The sequence below is a fragment of the Tamandua tetradactyla genome, chromosome 3, assembly GCF_023851605.1.
Source record: "Tamandua tetradactyla isolate mTamTet1 chromosome 3, mTamTet1.pri, whole genome shotgun sequence".
NCBI lineage: Eukaryota > Metazoa > Chordata > Mammalia > Pilosa > Myrmecophagidae > Tamandua > Tamandua tetradactyla.
Genome location: NC_135329.1, coordinates 156604307 through 156619913, shown reverse-complemented (window position 1 = coordinate 156619913; position 15607 = coordinate 156604307). Strand labels below are relative to the sequence as shown.

Below are 15607 nucleotides of genomic sequence, written 5' to 3'. Positions count from 1 at the left end.
CAAACCATATGAACATATAGTTTAAAGAAAAGAAATACAAATGACTCTTAAAGATAAAAAAAAGTTCAATCTCACTCATTAGAGATAAAAAAATTAACATTTTATCAAGATATTATATATTTTACCCATTTGATTTCTAAAGCTCAGAAAGTTTGAAAAAACTCTGTGTTGACAAAGATATGGGCAAAAGGCACTCTTATACATCGCTAGTAAGAGTGCCAATTAGTGTAACCTCTATGAAGCAAGAGTTGTCAAGTCAAACAGGTTTTGACTTGGCTTTCAGCTTCCCAGAATTTTTCCTATGGTAACTTATACATGTGCCAAAGACCTATGAGGATTTTCATTACAGTATTGCTTTTAATAATGTTAGATTGTAAAACCTAAATGTCTAACATTAGAGAACTGCTTTAAAAAGTATGGTGCATCTATATCCATACAGTGGAATACTATGCAGCCATAAAGAGTGAGGAACGTTGTTTTTTGCTAGCACAGAATGATTGACAAGATGCTTGGTATGTGAAAGAAGGAAAAGATGACAAAACAGTATGGATAGGATGCTCATATGGGTAGTTTAGTGTTTGTTTGTATATTAAAAGATTCTGGAAGTATTCACAAGAAACAGAAAGCACAGGGTATCCGTAGGGAGTGACAGTTGCTGGGGAAAAGGTACGGGAGGGAGCATTTTTACTGTATGCACTTTTTTAGCTTTCAAATTATGTATCTCAAAACTAAATAAAGTTAAAATTTCAAAAAGTTAATGTAACCATTGAAAGCTATTCCTAAATTACTTCAATTGAGATAATAAGAGGGAAAAAAACCCAAAATTGTCCTAATGCTCTGATGTTAGATAATGAAGGGCAGCATTCAAATGTTGATACTACTAAAAATAGTTCAATTATATTGTCTATAAACTGTGTGTGTGCAGCAGCTATTTGATATACCTGAAGTCTTACAACTGCTTCTAGGATTTAGGATTGTTGGTTATAAAACTGCAACCTGGTAAACATACAGAAAGATAGAGATTATCGTGGAATATTTTGTTTTCTATCTCCTTAGTAACTTTTCAACACAATACTGACATTTGGGGAATTTTCCACCCTTTAAATTTCAACTCTCAAAAGTTGAAGCCAGAAAAGTCATTTGCCCTGCTGTGATTACTGGTGAGTCACAGACATCTGATCAGCAACCACATGCTAGAATGAGATTTTGATGCAGAATTGAGCACCATGAGGAATCTGGCTCTGACTGTGCATCCAGTTTTGCTGGACAGCAGAGGCATCTGTTTCTGGGGAATAGCAGTGACTGCAAGGTGGACATCCCACCAGAGGAGCAAGGTCTGATCAGAAAGCAGAGTGAAGCATCCAATGCCTGGGGCCATGGGGTCCTTCATTCCACAGGCTGTAACACAGAATGGTTTGGGGTCTTTTTCTTGAAAGCTTTGATGTTTTGAAGTTATTCTTTAGCTTAATGGGCTAAATAATTAATATATATTCTGATTAATTAGCCAGAGTCAGTTTTGTTGCTTACCTTACCTGGATGATATAGGGGACTTACAATTTAATAGAAAACAAATTCTATGTATGTTAGGTATTGCAATAAGCAGACCCGAAAACAATTAAGCTGCTATATTTTTTATATAATGCATAGTCTGAGGTTAGTCCAAAGAGTTCTTAGGGAGGTTCTCTTCCCTAAATCCTGTGCCAAAGAAAAATATAAACTTAGCATAACAAAGTGCAGTGGGAAATTATTGTCCTAATATAGTACATGTCATTATTGATAGCTATACCCTTGCACTGAATCAAAGAAAGGAGCATAATGATAATAGCAATAATAAACACTCTAGGCTTTACATATACTATCTATTTAAACCACACAACATCCAAGGGGGTACTATTACTACACTCATTTTACATTCAAAGAAAAGAGATGTTAAAATTACCTTGCTTAATGTCATAACTAGCTTTGAACCTAGACAGCCTAGTCCCTCTTCACTGCATTGCAATGTCTCTAGGAGATTAAAGATAAAACCTAAAACCCAGAGTCAAATTATCTCTTGATAACTGTTCATAAATGAAAATTGCATTGTTTCTGACTTAAAGTATCTTTTAAGCAAGAACAGTGACATCAGCAGCTGCTATACAATACTAAACAAATGCCTTGAAAGCATCTTACGCTTTTTAACACCATCATTATCATTGCAACGTGCCCCAAGTTTTAGGAGGCAAGTCACAATTAACCACACTCTACCAAAAGTCTCTGTATTTCCACAAAGGCGTTAATCCTCCACTTTCTCACCCATGATGTCTAGATGTTCCTTTCTTGCAATTTGAACCACTTCTGTAATTTAACCTGTGATGGGCTGAATACTTTCTAAGATGATGTGGAAAATAGAAGAATAAATAATGCAAAATTCTATGTCTTCATAAAACCCTAATAGGAGGGTTAAAGCATGAACAACAATAACTGCATGTTATTGCATGTTAAAGCATGAATAACAATAATTCAAGTGAAAAATAAGTGTCATGAGAAAGATAAAAGTAGGGATATTATTTTTTACTGGGAACAAAAGCAGAGTAAATTTCCTAGGGTAGTACAAATCAGACATGTAAAAACTGAAGAGGAAGAGCATTCTGGGTAGAAGGAGCAGTGACATAAAAGGTATTGTTTCAGCTATCTATTAACATAAAGTACAGAGCGGGAGGTTAGACTGGAAATATAGTTTGGTGAAAACTTTCAATGCCTGGCTCAGGAGTCAGAAATTAATTCTAGAGCCACTGATCATGCACATTAGGTGCTGATAGACCAAGTTCTGACTGTATTTTGGCCATAGAAAGTGCTCCATGAGCAATGCCAACTGCTTCATTATTTATTATGACATAGCCTTTTCATTAGTGGAATTAGTGAGGTGGGTAAAGGAAAAGATCCATCAGTAAATGGATGCTATAAAGAAGGCAGATTCATTTTGGGTGGCATAGAAAAAAGGACTTTAGATTTCAGTCCTTACATCTTACATTTATTCTGCATGACATTTAGAGTTTTGAGGAATATGACATGCACAATGCCTCCAAAAATACTTACATTATAGGCAATAAAGGAAAACAAGTCCTTATACTCAAAATAAAAAACTGAATGTCCTAAATGCATGCTTTCATAAATATAAATTTATTTTTCTTTCCCATTTCTGTGCCCGGCATGAAGCTAGTAGAAAAGATTTGTTTTATACATCATTAAATAATAATATTTATCCTGCAGAGTTAAACCATATTAATTGCATATCTCATTTTTTCTTTTCAAAGAACAAGTGAAACATTGCAAAAAGTATAATCAGTTTAAAGTTGAATGCCATAACCAAAATTATGCTTTCCTGCTCAAGTCCTACTAACCATCCTTTTTTACTTATTGAATAACAAAGCTTTAGATATGTATAAGTTTAATTCAGTTTCTCATACTTAGTTAGCTTTGGAGTTCCCTATGATTTGGATGAAAGTCTTTTTTGCTTTTAATTACCATTTAAATAGGATGAAAATGAATTTCAAAACATCATTTTTCCTTTCACTCTGTATCTCCTACCTGATGTCTGTCCTTAAGAGGATGGTTTTCCAGAGGAGATGTCCCCAGAAAAATGCCGATCATTTGTCATTTAGGAAAAGAAGTGACATACATATATGTGCTTTTGACTTTTAAAATATTTCTTTTGGGTAAATACTAAGCTTAGGGATCTCTCAGACAATACACAATTTATATAAAGGTTTTTCTTTATCAAATGAATCAATCTGTGCAACTGAAGTTTTGCCAATATCAATAAAGGATTAAAAAGCAAAACAAATGAACAAACAGTTCATTATCTTTTCATCAAATAAGTCATTCAGTGCAACTTAATGCCTATGTCGAGAAAGCATTAAAAATACAAGGAAAAAGTCGTTCATTATCTTTCTATATATTTTTCTTTGAATGAATTGGCTCTGGCATAATAATTGGATTCAAGTTGAAGTCCAAATCCAAACATGAAGAAGCTGATGATGCCTTTGTAATAAGCAGGACAAAGCTCCATACCTCTGTAACACAAACATGTTCCAAGTATTGTTGGAGCTGTGCTAGTAAGAGCCCAGAAATTCTGAGTCCAGAGGCTGAGAATTTAACACAGTGCTGTAACAAAATGTTGTTTGTATTCCTTGCATCCAGAGACATTTTGGCTTGGGAGTCAGCAAAATAAGTCTTTGTTTTAATTTAGCCACTACGTGTATAGACCATTTTCATTAATCTGGCATTCATCTGTGAAATGATGTTGACCCTGAAAGATGACTTGCTCTGTCTATGATGCTATAATAAGAAAGAGCATTTATATGCTATATTCTCCAAACACACTGTCTCAAATAATACTCGCATAACCTGTGAGTAGGTATAGGATACATATGAAAGGCAAAAGGCTTATAGAAAATGCAGTCATTTCAAAGATGGCTCTAAGAAAGCTAACAAGATGTTTCCCAAGCATCCTAGAATGACCTTACTAAAATTACCATGACCCAGAGTCTAGCCCCCAGCTTCACAGGCTCCAAAACTCCCATTTACTGACAGCAATTATCACTAGCATCATTTATTTTACAAATAAAAAATCTTTGGCTGAAAAAGTTACTATTTAGGCTATGATCTAAACGGAAATGGGTAAAAAAGAAAGAGATTGTTATTGAAAATAATGAGCAGAGCAATACAAATTTGGCAGGACAAATTAAATTTGGTTGTAAAATGAAAATACTTTTCAAGCCTGATAAAGAGCCTTCAATTGTTTGTGTATGCGATGTCACTCTCATTAGTAAAGGTTATCTGGCCGCTCCAGTCTGTAGTTTCATATTAACAAAAAGGAAAGTGAATATACATACTAAATTAAACATTTTACCTTTTCAGGACTGTATCTGACAACTGTTTATCCATGCATTCAATCAAGTCAACAGTCCTTTATTAAGCCTCTGCTATATAGTAGGCAGCTTCATTTTGGGTGGCATAGAAAAAGTCAATACCTTCAAAAGCAGATTTATATTTTTTTATTAAATCATAACAATGTAGAGTATAAAGAAGACATACAATAACACTGGTGACTTTGGCTGATGCAAATTGCTGTCTGTTCAAAACTGGTATGTTTCCTGTATTTTACACATTGTTGATGACACAATATCTGCAGTTACCTGTACTGTAGAACCAGGTTGGGGAGCTCCCCTCTCCAGAGGCCTCCTGGAGCAGCACCCGTATCTCTGTTCCAGAAAGAGTCTCCACTTGTTAAAAAAACCTACATTTCTAGCTAGTGCTGGAAGATTTTTTTAGTCTGAGTATTATATTCAGATTCTGAATGAAAGTTAAATAATAAAATAGTCTATAGCAACCATTATCATTAAATAATATGATGGAGTGAATAAATTTACATAATCCCTAAATATTCCTGAATAGTTGCATATTTTCCTTTAACTTTCTATATTTATATTTTACCAATTGTTCAAGCCCAATTTACATGCTGCTTCTTCCACCAAAGTCTTCCTTGTTCACTTGGAGCTAAAATTATCTTTTCTCAACATTCCCAGTGTCAATTGTTCATTTAACAAATATTTATTGAATGCTAGTATTTGTCAGACACTCTTCTCAACATTTACAGTTCTAGACAAAACAAACAAAATAGGATTGTGAGTCCCCAAGGAGTTTACATCCTATAGTTATCTTTACTGCCATGTCAAATCGCATTCTATTTTGGAATTAGAAAAATTTGCATATTATCTTCCCCATAAATCTATAAATCCTGGTCAGGGAGAAGTTATATATAAATCAGCCCTGAACACCTCCATTCACAAAGAAAGAATTTGGTAATCATTTGTTTAATTAGTGGTATCCAGTCTAATCCAATCTTTCAATTAGCCAATATAGTATTTAAATACAAGGTTCTGTTCTTCATAGATGTTACACAGGATAATATTTTTTAATGTCAAAATGTGTTTTCCAAAAGAATCCTGTCTCCCTCCCCTGATACTACCATGCTGCCAGTTTTTACAGGGCCATGGAAATAAGATGTAACTTTGGGGAATTAAAAATCTAGAGAAAATTCCACAATATTCTGACTACCTTGTCAACTACTAATGAGTCTATATATAACTTGGGCAAGATTAGTTTAAAATAAACATTAAAGGGAGAATTAAATCACAAAAGCATAATTTGATTTGAGAAAACTGAAGAAATTGAGAATTAAAACCACACTAAAAAGTATTATGAACCACATATAACATATCAAAATAATTGCTATAAATATAGTGAAAATATAAAATTCAAATATCAAAAAATTATTTTTCAAGGAAAACTCACTTTTTAAAGAAATAATAACTGAAAAACAATATTTTTGTTTTAACCTCAATCATATTGCTAAAGACCAGGAAGAAGAGGGTGGGTTAAAATATTTATTTTTGTCTAAGATAGACACAGTTTTGTTTCGCATGGACAGACACTGGGAATCGAACCTGTGTCTCTGGCATGGCAGATGAGAATTCTACCACTGAGCCACCGCTGTACCACTCAAAGATACAGTTTTATTACAGATGTTATCAATTTATTTTTCAAGTTAAAGTATATTCTGCACAAACTTAAAGATAATCTCTGGGAGAATTTAAAAAATGATAATATAAAAATATAAAATGAGAGTTTATGAAATAAAAGGAAACAAAAGAAAATGCTGGACGGCATAAAAGATAGAAAATTTGTAAAAATATTGTAGAAATAAAACCTAGCATATTCTATATACTGAATTTTTATCTAAGGAGTCAGTGTAGAAGTATATACCTAATCTGACTGTATATTTTTTTATAAATAAGCCTGAGATTTTGGGTTGATGATCCCAAGTTCTGCTGGAGACTGGAAGTTAGTCATACAATATTCCTAGCTATGTGACTAAGAGATCCCCATACTAAGCAGCTTCTCTGTGTTAACAACTCATTGGCACAAAGTTAACATTTGCACCCCAAACCTCAAACACAGATCTTTGTCTAAGAGATCGATTTCAGGAACCAGATATGATCTGAATGTTGGATATGGCTCCTTTCTTGAATCCTTTGCAAAATTCTTCATACAGCTTGGGGCTGGGTAATATTTTATTATGTGAGAGTCTAATTATCAATTCCTGGTAGTATAAAATATAGTGCAAGGCAAGTCCATGCTTTACTATCAGGCCAATAAGCAAATAAACAACATTGCCTCGGCATAGCAATATTAATTTCTAAAAAAGTAAATTTTGAGGCAAAGGACATTATAAATTTTTGAAGTAAGATGAAAAGAAAATTATAAACCAAAAACTCATATTTATATGGATATAAATATCATTTGTAATATTTACCAATATAAGGTTAACTCAGAAATATAGTCAAAAGTGTACTCAAATATCTTGAAACAAATATTAGCAAACTGATTTCAATAATATATGGAAAGGATTACACATCATGACTAAGTGGGATTTATGCAAGGAATGAAAGATTGGCTTTAATATGAAAATAAATTAATGTAGAGTGGTGTCATAAATGTGGCCATGTAAGACATGTCCTGGAAAACTATCCCCTCAGAATTAACTAATAAGAGGACAAATCCCACTTGCTTGGAACTCTGAAGTACTATAGAGACTGGAACAGGGCACCACAAATACTAAATCTAAGAAAAAGAAAACACCAAAATCAGGTAGAAGATTTATGTCCCAGGCCCCTCAGTACAGACCCCTCCCTGCTCCCTGGGTCCTACACAACTTAAGAGTTACAAAGAGATAGCACAGGCTTGGTCCTTCTTACCATGGATGCAGGCTCATAGCAATGAGTGAAAGTCCTGCACATATTCAGGAACAAAGACCCAAGTCTGCAGAGACCCAGGGTGGAATACAGCACTGCAGTACTGATGCCCACAAAAGTGCCCCCAGGGGAGAAAAAGAGGCCATGGCAGAACCGTTGGCAAGAGATGTACACACTCAGCCAGGTCTCCATTTTCTGGCCCACCTAAATACAATACAGGCCTTTCTGGAGGATCCCAACTGGCTTCCTGGGAAGAGATACCTAAGTGGGGAAAAAATTAAAAGGCAGAAAAGCCCCAATAAATGAATAAAAGGGGAAGTGGGGCAGACCGAACTGTTGTATGAAAGGATGAGTCCCCAGAATGAAGAGTGTAATGGAAAGGGTGTACTGAGTGAGGGAGAGAATTTAAACAAATCATAGGAACTGGGGAGAAAATTCTGTACAAAAACAAAGGACAGATTGAAATTCCTAGAGAAGGAACAAAGGAAAGACAACCTTGTCTTGTAGGTGAAAGAACTGCACACAAAAAGCAATCTTAATCTTAAAAATTGTATCACATATCCAGGGAAAGAATCAGGTACAGAAGAGCCTGAACAAATAAACACAGGCTACTCCAAAGGTGCAGAATAAGTTGGACCAAGCAGCAAAGAAGAGCCTTAACACAGAACTTGAATAATATGATAAATGAACTAGACCTAACAGATACATCCAGAACGTTACACGTCCAAACAGCAGGATATACATTCTGCTCAAGTGCATATGGGCAAGTCTCCAGAATAGACCATATGTTTGGTCAAAAAACAAGTATCAATAAATATAAAAAGGTTGAAATTATACAAAGCACCTTCTCTGAGCACAATGGAATGAAGCTGGAAAACAATAACAGTAGGAAAACTGAAAAATCAATAAATATATTTTCAAAAGAGTTGCTTCTGTGTCCTGGTGTTGCTGCAGTGCATTACATGTGTGGTCTAATCACCAAGATGTCCAAGAAGACCTAGACCTAAGACCAGCCCATTGAGGAGGAGGAGGTGGAGACATTCACCTTCCAGCTGAAGATCACCCAGCTGATGTCCTTGAACATCAATACTTTCTACTCAAACAAGAGAACTTTCTGAGGGAGCTCATATCAAACTTGTTGGATGCTCTGGACAAAATCAGATATGAGAGCTTGACCAATCCCAGCAAGCTGGACTCCAGGAAAGAGCTGCACATCAACCTCATCCCCAGCAAGCAATACCAGACACTCACCATCATGGACACAGGCATCAGGATGATCAAGGCTAACCTGATCAACAACCTGGACACCATCACCAAGTCGAGCACCAAGGCATTCATGGAGGTACTGCAGGTGGGTGCTGACATCTCCATGATCAGCCAGTTCAGTGTGGGCTTCTACTATGCCTACCTGGTGACTGAGAAGGTAGCAGTGATCACCAAGCACAATGACGATGAGCGGTATACTGGGAGTCATCAGTGGGAGACTCCTTCAAGGTTAGGACTGATGCACGTGAACCCATATTCATTTGAAAGAAGATCAAATTGAGTACTTGGAGGAAAGAAGAATAAAGGAGGTTGTGAAGAAACATTCCCAGTTTATTGGCTATTTAATTATTGTTTCTGTGGAGAAAGAAATGATAAAGAAGCAAGTAATAATGAGACTGAAGAAAAGGAAGGTAAAGAGGAAGAAAAAGAAGAGAAGGAGCCTGATGGCAAGCCAGAAATAGAAGGTGCTGGTTCTGATGAAGAAGAAAAAGAAAAGAAGGATGGTGACAAAAATAAAAAAAAGAAAGAAAAATAAGATCAAAGAAAAGTACATCAATCAAGAAGAATTTAACAAAACAAAACCCATCTGGACCAGGAATCCTGATGATACTATTAATGAGTAATATGGAAAATTCTATAAGAGCTTGGTCAATGACTGGGAAGACCACAGCAATGAAGCATTTTATCAGTTGAAAGACAGATGAAATTCAGAGCCCTTCTCTTTGTGCCAAGACATGCTCTATTTGACCTGCTCAAAAACAGATAGAAAAAAACAACAACATTATGTTATATGTATGCAAGGCTTTCATCTGATAACTGTGAGGAGCTGGTCCCTGAATGTCTGAATTTTATTAGAGACGTGGTAGGCTTGGAGGATCGCCCTCTAAATATTTCCCATGAAATGTTGCCACAAAGTAAAATTTTGTAAGTTATCAGAAAGAATTTGGTCAAAGTGCTTAGAGCTCTTCAGTGAGCTGGCAGAAGATAAAGACAACTACAAGAAGTTTTATGAGCATTTCTCTAAAAATATTAAGCTTGGAATAAATGAAGACTCACAAAATCTGAAGAAGATTTCAGAGCTGTTAAGATATTTTACATCTGCTTCAGGTGATGAGATGGTTTCTCTCAAGGACTACTGCACCAGAATGAAGGAAAACCAGAAATGTACCTCTTACATCACTGGTGAAACCAACGACCAGGTTGCCTACTCTGCCTTTCTGGAATGTCTCCAGAACTATGGCCTAGAAATGATCTATAAGATCAAGTCTATTGATGAGTACTGTGTCCAACACCTGAAGGAGTTTGAAGGGAAGACTTTAGTGTGTGTTACCAATGAAAGTTTGGAACTTCCAGAAAATGAAGAATAAAAAAAGAAACATGAATAAAAAGTTTGAAAACTTCTGTAAAATCATGAAAGACATTTCAGAGAAAACAGTTGAAAAGGTGATAGTGTCAAACTGATTGGTCACATCCCCATGCTGCATTGTCACAAGCAATGCTGGACAGCAAATATGAAAAGAATCATGAAGGCTCAAGCCCTAAGAGACAACTCAACAATGCACTGGCAGCAAAGAAACACCTGGAGATCAACCCTGACCATTCCATTATTGAAAACCTAAGGCAGAAGGTAGAGGCTGAAAAGAATGATAAGTTCATGAAGAATTTGGTCATCTCACTTTATGAAAGTGCATTCCTGTCTCCTGGCTTCAGTCTGAAAGACCCTCAAACACATGACAAAAAGATCTACAAGATGATCAAATTCAGCCAGGGTATTGACAAAAACTACCCTACTGCTAATGATAGCAGTACTGCTTTAATGGAAGAAATGCCACCTTTTGAGGGAGATGATGACACCTTGCTCATGGAGGAAGTGGACTGAGCTCTGACTGAAGAATACGCATACACATGTCCAATAGTTCTCTTCATTCCCACCCGTAATATATTTTCAAAGATTTTTTTTATTTGTTTGTTTTCATTAACATAAAAAAACTGTATGGCAGGACAACTACTTAAGGGAAATATAAGATTTCTTTCTACTTCAAAGCGTGATACTGTAATACTTTAGGCACTAAAGTGGAGCTAGTAGTTCTTTTCTCATTTCATGTTGCCTTAATTTAACTGATTGAGGTAAACGTTTGTTGTAAGATGTATGTAGCCTAACATTAACTTTGTGGTCTCAAGTATTTATCTAACCAAGTCTATCACTGAAGTGTGTGTTCTGAAGCATATACCTTGATATTTAAAAGAAGTCTTTAATGAGTTGTTTCATCATTGAGGATCTACTTTTTTAAAACTTCCATCTCCTGTAGTTAACAACTCTGCATGTACTAGGCCTCTAGAAATTAGTATGTTAAACCAACTCAATGGGAGCAAATATCCTAGGGCTTTTTTCTAAAGAAAAGTATTGTTTAGAGTAGCACAGTTCTAAGATTGCCTATGCTGTTGTAAAGAAAAGGAAAGATTCAGCCAGGCTTGTGAATGGAAATGTGGTGCCCAAATCTTGTTCTGCTTTAAAAGGTGGTAACACATATTAGTGAATAAAAAGAAAAGTTGTAAAAAAACATAATAATATAAATAAATAAATAAACATATGTTATAAACAGAAATCAAAGAAGATCTAAATAAATGGAAGGATATTCCATGCTCACGGATTGGAAGACTAAATATTACTAAAATATCAATTCCACAAAAAAATGATTTACAGATTCAATGCAATACCAATCAAAATTCCAACAGCCTATTTTGTAAAAGTAGAAAAAACAAACACCAAATATATATGGAAGGGTAAGGAGGCTCAAAAAGCCACAACCATCTTGAAAAAGAACAAAGATGGAGGACTCACACCTCCTAACTTTAAAGCTTATTACAAAACCACAGTGGTCAAAACTGTGGGACTGGCATGGGACTGGCACAAGGACAGATTTATTGACCAATGAAATCAAATTGACAGTTCAGAAACAGAATCTAACATCTATGGTCACTTGATTTTTGACAGGGATGCTAAATCCACTCAACTGAAACAGAATAGTCTCATCTCAACAAATAGTACTGGGAGAACTGGATAACCTTACACAAAGAATAAAAGAGGAGGAGAGACCTTCCAGGGAATATGGTAAAGCAGGGAGCTCTAAGACTCAGTCCTCCCACTAAAACAAATATTAAACAGGCAAGAATGGTCTGAAACTAAGATTTTGAAACTTCAGAGGCTAGAAGAACACTGTATAGAACCCTGAGTAGAGTAGGAGGAAGAGGCAGATAAATGATGTAAATTGCTCTCTCCACATGGTAGCAATTGGTGCCCATACCCATTCTCATGGCAGGCAGCCATGGGATCAAGTCTCCCTGACTAGCTGCTGGTTACAGAAAGGGACATAAAAATCTGCTTCCCCAAGAACAGCTATGGACATGGCTGATCACTGATTATGGCTTTTGATTAGTGAATTTGGATCACTGGCTCCAGGCTCTGAGAGCAGCTATTGTTTCAACTCCCTGAAAAAAATAACAGCAGACATTGTTTTGATCTTCCCAAAATGGGTGAGGAGGTGATGGAGATTGAAAGATGTAGTGCTTCCTCAGGGCAGCAAGTGACAGTAGAAGGTCTGCATTTGCTAGGCAAGAGAAAAATGCTTAGCTTTAGGGAACTGTCAAAGAAGTTCTTGGAGCTCTTCCTAGTTCACTCTTCTGGGTACTTTGAAACAGGATTCTGCCCCCTTTATGGTTTGGCTGGGAAAGACTGACTTGGGAAAGTCCACTTCATGGTGACCATCCTCCAAGAATTTACTCTCCAAACAAAAGCAGCATGAGAAAATGAAAGGAGATTTAAAAATCTGTAGAGGCAGACAACTGGGGACAAGGGTTTTCCAGTGTCAAATACCCAGGAGAAAGAGGTCTGTCCCTGGGAAAAAGAGGGGACATCTAACTCCTCTAAGGAAGGAAACTTCAAAACAACTAACAAACCAAAGCTCATGACATGACAGAGGCCAAGAAAGACAGGTAAAACCCTGCATTCAACTTTGGTGGACTTTCCTAATAGGAGGACTGACATCAAGAAAATCTCTGTCTTATCACAAGTTGGTTACAAAACCAAGAAACAGATATCCTAGGTAATAAATTCCAGAGTGAATATTCTAAAATATTAAAATATATAACGTCACAAAAGAATACAAACAGTCAAAGAAATGGGGATGATGGTCCATCCAATAGAAGAGAATAAAAATATAGAAAGCATCATGAAGAAGGTGAGAATGTGGATATACCAAACAAAGCCTTTAGAAATATGATCTTAAAATGCTCAAAGAGATGAAGGAAAGTATAGGGAAAGAACTAAAGAATATGAGAACCACAAATGAATGACATGAAAGTCAAAGTAAAGAGGTAGAAATTTTTAAAAGGAACCAAACAAAACTACTAGGGGTGAAGACCACAACAACTAAAAAAATAATAATAAATAAATAATATCCAGGAGAGTTTCAAGAGCAGGTTGAACTGGCAAAAGAAAGAATCGGTGAACTTGAAGGCAAGACACTTGAAATGAGTCAGGCTGAGGAGCAAAAATAGAAAAAGAAGTATTAAAAGTGAAAATAGCCTAGAACAGCTATGGGACACCATCAAGCACACTAATATACATATTGTAGGAGCCACAGAAAGAGTAGAGAGAAATGGGCAGAAGAAATAGTCAGAGAAATAATGACAGAGAACTTCACAAATTTAGTAAAAACATGTTCATATACACATCCAAGAAGCTTAGAGAACACCAAACAGTCTAAACAAGAAGAAAAATACATCTAATCATACACTGACTATACTATCAAAAGCAAAGGACAAGGAGAGAGTTCTGAAAGCTGTAAGAAAAAAGCAATCTGTTATGAAGGAAGTCTCAATTAGATTGAGTGCTGGTTTCTCATCAGAAACCATAGAGGTAAGTAGGCAGTGGGTTGAAATACTTGAAGTGTTGAGGGAAAATAACTGTCAGTCAAGAATTTTATATGTGGTGAGACTCTCTTTCAAAAATGAAGGAGGGTGCTTGCTTTGGCAGCACATATACTATAATTTGAACAATACAGAGAAGATTAGCATTGCCCCTGCATAAGGATGACATGTAAATTCATGGAGCATTCCATATTTTAAAAAAAAATGAGGGAGACATTCTCAGGTAAACAAAAGTGAAGGAGTTCATCTCCACTAGACCAGCCCTATAAGCACTGCTAAATGTAGTTTTTTCAGACTGAAAGGAAAGGACATTAGACAGTGGTTCATAGCAACATAAAGACCTTCAGCCAAGTTTACCATTTGGGTAACTAAAACTGTCATTATTACTGTATTGTATTGTTCAGAATGTAACCCCACTTCTTTCTTCCTACAGGTTCTAAAATGCAAATGCATAAAAAATTAATGATAAACCTATATTTATGGACATAAAATGTACACAGATAAAAGTGGTAACAATAAATGGTGGGGTACAGAAAAAGTATATGGGCATGTTATTGAAGTTAAATTGGTTCAAACAAAATATGATTGCTATATATTTAAGATGTTAAATTTTAACCCCATATAACCATAAGGAAAATAAGTGAAAAATATATCCAGATAGTAATAAGAAGGCACTCAATATGGTGCAACACAAAAAAGGAAATAAATAATAAAGAAGGTGTGGATGAAAGTGAGAGATAAAAAGGTATAAGACTTACAAAGGCTAAATAGCAAAATGGCAGAAGAAAGTCCTGTATTATCGGTAGTGACTTTAAATGTAAATGGATTAAACTTTCCAATCAAAAGGCAGAGATTGGCAGAATGGATAAAAAAAAAGCATGAACCAAATACATGTTTACTGTAAGAGATTCACTTAAAGTCAAAGATACAAATGGGTTGATGGCCCATGTAAAAAAAAAAAAAAGAAGAAAAAGAAGAAATACTCAATCAAAGCTTCAACCTCAAGCTGTAAGAATGAAAAAATAAAAAGCAAATTACCTCCAAATAGAGAAGGAAGGATATAACAAAGATTAAAACATAAATAAGTAAAATAAAAAACAATAGAAAGAATCAACAAAACCAAAAGAAGTTCTTTGAAAACATCAATAAAATTGACCAGTGTTTAGTTAGTCTGACATAGGAAAAAGAAAAAAAAAAAAAAAGAAAGCATACAAATAACAAAAATCAGAAATCAAATGGAGGGGGACGTTACTTCTCACCCTCCTGAAATATAAATGACCAGGGAGGATACTATGTACATCTGTGTGCCAATAAATCAGATAACCAAGATGAAAGGGACAGATTCTTAAAAACACACGTTACCTACAATGACTCAAGAAGAAATAAAGCTCCCCAAACCAATTACTAGTCAGGTGATTGAATCAGTAATCAATTACCTTCAACAAAGAAAAACCTGGGGCCAGATGGGTTCACAGAAGAATCTATCAAACATTCCAAGAAGACTTAACTCCAATACTCTTCAAAAAAATTAAACAGGAGGGAATATTCCCTAATGCATTCTATGAGGACAACATCACCCTTATTTAAGAGTTAAATAAATATACTACAAGAAA

The 15607-nt window shown here is 35.5% G+C and overlaps 1 non-coding gene and 1 pseudogene across 1 annotated transcript; both read left to right on the top strand.

Annotated features, from left to right (window-relative positions):
- Window positions 1-8782: 8782 nt before the first annotated feature.
- On the top strand, window positions 8783-10944 carry LOC143676436 (heat shock protein HSP 90-alpha pseudogene; annotated as a pseudogene).
- Window positions 10945-14084: 3140 nt separating this feature from the next.
- On the top strand, window positions 14085-14191 carry LOC143678420 (U6 spliceosomal RNA). Its single transcript, XR_013173231.1, has one exon. It is a non-coding gene; the product is annotated as a U6 spliceosomal RNA (small nuclear RNA).
- Window positions 14192-15607: the final 1416 nt, after the last annotated feature.